A 6151-nucleotide genomic window follows, 5' to 3' on the forward strand; every position below is an offset into this window, starting at 1 on the left:
AGCCTGAAGATTGCAGTGACGAATGTTTGGTCTTCGTATGCTCAATTGAGACATTCACAAGAGGAAAAATGCGGTCGGTATGAGAAGGATGCTGGGCATATTTTGGATGAAATGAACCATCAGGACGCTGGTGTTGGCGCTGATAATGTATGTTCTAGGTTTTTTGTGGTTTTGAACCTCTTTTGTGTACTATGTGGACTGCTCCTCATTTTTCATGTTTTTTGTGATAGGCTGGAGTGGAATCTTCTGGTGTCCATGGAACTAGGGACGATGGAATTGGTCAGGTAAAAGTACTTCTGCTATGTCTGTTCTGCCATGCGTCCCTCTTCTTAAACTTGCACTTGTTGCTTTCCATTTTTATTGTATTTTTTGTGTGTACTTCGCGGTTGTGAAGTGTGTATTGCTTGTGCATATTTGAAGTTTTTTCTTTTTTGGTCGTTACCAACATATATTTTGTTTTTGGTTTGTTCTATGCCTGTAGACTTGTGATGCTACTTGTGATGTGGACAAAGAGACCTACGATGGCTCTGGGAAGGATGAGGTCTTGGCTGATGCACCGTCCCCTCCGGTTGTTGTAGCTGATAAGGTATAGTTGTTTTACTTGTTCTATTAGTGTGTTGTAATCTAATTTTTTGTTTGTTGTTGTTGTAAACTTTTTGTATGTTGTTATGTTCACTCATATGCATTTTCATTTACATATTTTTAGCTGCAATAATTTTACATGTGTGAGCTTCAGTGTTTGACTGAAGTGAACTACATTCCTTTTTTTGCATGCGTGTCCATAATGTTTTACACAAGTGAGCTTCAGTATTTAACATAATGAACTGCGTCGTTTGACAAAGTGAACTACAGTTATTTTTTACGTTCATGTGGGTTGAAGTTGTAGTTGTTTTGATACACGTGGTTTGCAGTTGTTGTTGTGTTAATTATCCCCGTGCTCATTTTTGTGTTATTGTGTGTTTTTAATCTTTCCACGGCATGGAGAAGAAAACGTGGAAGTTCACGTTGATCTGAATCAGGGCGGTTGTGCTGTTGATGGTGGTGGCAGTGTTGGTGCTTCTGCATCGGTAGCTGTCGACTGTGCAGACGCTTCTGTAGCTCAAGAATACCATGATGCTCTTTCCCCCAGTCGGCATGAAGACTCTGATTTGTCATTGAAAAGCCGCTGGAGAATGTCACCCCTGCTGTTAGTGTTGTTGCTTCCCCTGTTTGTCTTGCGGCCAACGATGTTCCTGAAGTATCGATAATTCAGCCTCATGTAGCTGAAGTATCTAAGGACGTTGCGGTTGACCAGACTGTTGTAAATCCAGAGAATGATGATGTTGCTGCAGAAGGGAAGTCCAGTGAGGTTGTCGTGGATTCGTCGCAATCTGTCAAAGAAAATCTTTTGGTGAGCTCTGAAGAACAACATCATGAAGACTTTGACACAGAAGGCAAGAGTTTTGTTTTCCAACAGTGTAGTTGAAGTTTTTCTCATTTCATTTTTTGTTTAATTACTATGGTATCTGTATTAGATATTTAATGATAAGTGAAACTTGATCTTTTTGTTTATGATTTTCAAAATAACTAGCAGAATTTCCTTATCTTAATATTTGAACTTCATTATGTTGGATAAGTGAACTTCATCTTTTTTATTATAGATGACGAACTTCCTGTTGTGACACCATCGAGCATTGATCCAGCTCTTCTGAAAAGATACAATGAGTTGTACGCTGCTGTTACAAGGGTTCGGAAGGACAAGAAGAAGAAGTATGGTTTTTTAGAAATTGTTTTGTTCATATGTATTTTCTAAATTTGATTTTTAGCCCTTTTCTTTGTTGTTATTTTTTTAGTATCTTATGTTTTCAGTTTTTCATGAAAAATTCAGGGACATGATTGCTTTTAAAACTGAGTCGGGTGATATTACCATTGGCGAAGTTGGTCAATCCTTTTGGGATAAAGGGATGCTCACTACAAGACTTGTAGATCTTGGAGTTTCTTTGCTGGTAGATAAGTTTAAGGAATCTCTGACAATGGTTGTCCCGTACCATATTTGTGTAAGAATGCAGAAATTTTTGTTTTTTTATTTTGTTTTCTGATTTCGTGCGACAGACATTTTTCCTTGAGCACTATTTGATTAGGGTTTTTATTGGCAGACAAATATTTGGAATGGTGGTACTGTAGGCAGAAGTGTTAAAATGGTGTTCTCTTCAAAAGCCGAGGAGCGTGTTGATAAAAAGGATATGGTGAGTAACGTTTTTATGTGTCGAAGACTATATTTTTTGTGTGTTTGTTATTACAGTCTTCTGTTTCTTCTTCTTATTATAATTTTATTTATTTATTCGTGCTTTGAACAGGTCCTTTTTGCAACTTTTGATCCACCAGATACAAGGGATGGCGTTGGTCATTATTGTGTAGTTGCGTTAAATGTGAAAGAAAGGCAGTTTGAATTTCTTGACTCGCTCAATAAACCTGGCAGCCCTGGTGCGATCAGGATTTTTAGGAGGATGGTTAAAAATATCAAGCGTACATGGAAAGAAGGAAGCTCAAGTTCTCATAAGCCGCTAAACCCTCCTACACTTGATGGATTTGTGTTGAAACATGTCATTGTCCCAACGTAGCCTAATGGGTGTGTTCCGTACAGCCCGTCTTCACCATACTGCTCAAGTTTTTTTTAATTTTTCATTTTTTGTGAAACTGATGTTTTTTATTCTTTTTATTACAAGCATGATTGTGGATTCTATATGTTTCAATTCCTGCAGACTTGGGATGGTGTTTGAGTTGCTCAGTTTGGGGTGGAGCACATTGGCTACATCAGAAAGGCCATGCTCTATAGTTGGCTCACATCGAGAAAGTGTTCCCTTGATTTAACATCACTTTTAATTTTTGCAGATGAAGGTTGTTTTAGTGAACTTCTTTATCCTTCCTTTACTTATTTTTTGCCTACTGCTTGCTTCCGGTTCTTACGGGCTTTTTTTAATAGTTTGTTTAGTTACGTTCGTGATTTAGATTGTATGTGTATTTTTATTTGTTGTGTTAGTGAGTTGCATTTTTTTGGGCAAGTGAGTTGCATTGTTCTTTACAAGTGGGCTGCATTGTTGTATACATTTTTTTAGTTCTGCATTACTGCTGACAAGTGGACTGTATTGCTATAGACAATTGTGCTGCATTCTATTCTTTCATGAACTGCATTATTTTATTTTAATGAGTTTTTTTGTATTTTTTTATGCTGAGTGTTTCCATGTTTTTTCTTTCACGGTTTTAGGTTTTGATGGGGGGCTTCATGAAGGCTGTACGTCATTGTTTGAATCCCAGGGTTCTGATGTGGTTATGGAGGATTACGCCATTGAAATCTCTCCAGATAATTATGGTTCTTTGGCTGGAGATGGTTTGAACACAGCTGTGGTGTCTGGACCTGATGGTGGAAGTGTTTCTCGCCCTAGCTCCCCACATGATGTGTTTGATGTTGATGATGATAATTTTGTTACGCCGTGTCCTCGCGCCACGAGGAGTCAGACTGCAACAATTAATCATCCTCCTGTGGATGATGTTGAAGTTTTTTCGAACAAGAGGGCAGGTGAGAGGGCTTTTAAGTTGAGATGCTCTATAGAGAAATTAAAGCCTCCGAGGTACAAATATATTGATGAGGCGAGGAAAATAAAGGATCTTGTTCTCAGCAAAGAATTTGTAACCAAATACCACGAGTAAGTTTTTATGTGTGTGCCCTTGATTCTTTTTGTGTGTTTTGTTTTTAATTTTAATTTCATTGATCCCATTTTCTATATGTTTACTGCAGGAATGCGTTCTTTATGGTGAACAGTCCTTTTGGTGATCTTGATACTTACAATGTTGACTATATCTATAATACATTTGGCAAAGGAGCTTTAATGGATTCGTATCTCATGGATTTTGTCATCAAGTACTGGAAGCAAGACGCTGAAATGGGTTTAGATTATCATTCTGGTGAACGTGTGCTACTTTCACCCTTATTTATCACGGTAAATGTGTGCTGTCATTTTTTTCTATTTGTACTGGTTTTTTGTTTTTATGTCCATGCCTGCTTGCACTGTTTATTCTTTTTTTCATGTCCTTTCTTTGTTCTTTTTTCTTTGCAGTATGTTCTTCAGATGGAAACATTTGTGAAGAGAGATGAGGAAGGAAACCCTGTGTTACCAGTTTCGCATATCACGTTTGTTTTAGAAGATGCAGTTAACCAGTTCAAGGTTTTTGTGAGTGACGACGTAAACCTGTTGGATGCAAAACTGGTAAGTTCATTGTTTCCCGTCGTTTATTTTTCTTGTTTGCTGTATTTCTTTTTATAGTTAATTTTTTGGAGCAGTGGTTCTAGTGCTACGTGTCGAAATAAGTTTTCATTTTTTTCATTTTTTGTTTTTTTATGTGAACAGATTATGATGTCGCGCTTCAAGGATGGTCATTATTCCTTATACATGATGAACCAGCATCGCCAGACGTTTGATATCCATGACACTAGGAAGTACACTCGCCATCCTGATGTCACGACAAAGTGGCGCAGGAGTGATTACCATTCAGATTGCACTGAAGTGGTATGTCATTTTTTCTTGCCAAGTGCAAAGCTTTTTTGTGTTTCTCCTACTGCATTTTTTTGGATAAACTGCACATGTAATGTTAGCACACATAGTACCACACTTGTTTATCTAGTGCACTACAACATACGCGTGACAGAACTGCATTTTTCTCAAACCACCCGTAATCGATGTAAAAAAGAAGATAAAAGGAAATGACCTCATGTGCATTTAAAAGAGGGACTGTCTAGACATCGAAAACAACTTTCGTATCTGAATCGTAATTTGATCTGTGGTGTGTGTTATTTTTACATTGTGCTTCATTTTTTTGCCAGATGAGGAGGATGACTCAGTTGCTGAAGGAGATTTCTGGTGAAAAAATGTGTAAATCTAAGAACCACCCTGACTGGGTTAAATTGGCAGAGAAGCCCTCTTACCCGGTCATGCCAGCGCAGGGAGCAAATGAGTGTGGAATCTATGTTCTGAGGGTGACGCAGTTGTATGACGACCGACGTTTAGTTGAGAAAATTATCGAAACTGACATAAAACCTTCTCTGTTTTTCTTCTTTTTCTTGTTACTTTTTTATTATTTTTACCTTTTCACTTTTTGTTCTTTATGACAATCTTTTTATTTAATCAATGTCTGCATTTTTTTTTAATTTTCTTTTTCAGCCTGCTGTTGAAGATTGGAAGGCGGAGTACATGTTCCAGTTGCTGTTCAATCCCTCGAACATGTTGTGTTATGAAGACATGCCGCTTGAGCTACGAGAACTGATTTCAGACCTCAGGCTTACTTCCCTGTCGCAATCGCAGACGCAGTAACAATCTACATTTGTATAAACCCTGTGTATGGACAAGAACTAGGGGTTCATGTTGTGTGTTGTGTGGTGTCTAAGGTATATAATGTATGAAAAGACATTTGTTTTTACTGTTTGTTGTGATTCTTGTCTGCTCTTTTTGCAGCAGTGTTTTATGGACGAATTTGTATCTGTATGTGTATTTCATATAAATAATTCATACAGTATATATATGTGTATATTTTTATTTTTTTTGTTTGACTTACACATTCTGTGTGAATTAGGCATTTTGACACACTTATATGTATCTTATGTGTCCCATTTTTCAACTGCATTGCATGTGATACCGAACTTCTTCGTCCAAGAGAAAGCACTACATGTTTGTCTACAAGTTTGTGCTGCAATCTTTTTTTCCCTGCACTTTCTTACCGCAGACCCTGCATTCATGTGTGTATCCTGGAACTTCGTTGCTTTATGATACTACACTGCTTTGCCTAGCCAGGTGAAGTGTGTTGCTTTATGATACTGCACTGCTTTCTTTCCTGCCTAAACTAAGTGCACTGCTTTTTTGCATATCCAAGTGCACTGCTTTTTTTGCCTAACCTTCAGTTGGTTATTTTTTTATTGTTTTTTGTTTTTGTAAGGTATGAGGGGGGAGGGGGGTTGCCCCCCCCCCCATTTTTTTGGTTGACTATATATTTTGTATTTTGCTATTTGTATTCCCTGTACTTAACGTACTGCGTGTGTTAGTGCGAGGCCGAGCACGGGGGTAGGAGGGGGGTCATGACCCCCCATCCCCACCCCCCTGCAAGGCCGAGCCTGGAACGAGCC

The sequence above is a fragment of the Triticum dicoccoides genome, chromosome 3A (assembly GCF_002162155.2).
Source record: "Triticum dicoccoides isolate Atlit2015 ecotype Zavitan chromosome 3A, WEW_v2.0, whole genome shotgun sequence".
Lineage (NCBI taxonomy): Eukaryota > Viridiplantae > Streptophyta > Magnoliopsida > Poales > Poaceae > Triticum > Triticum dicoccoides.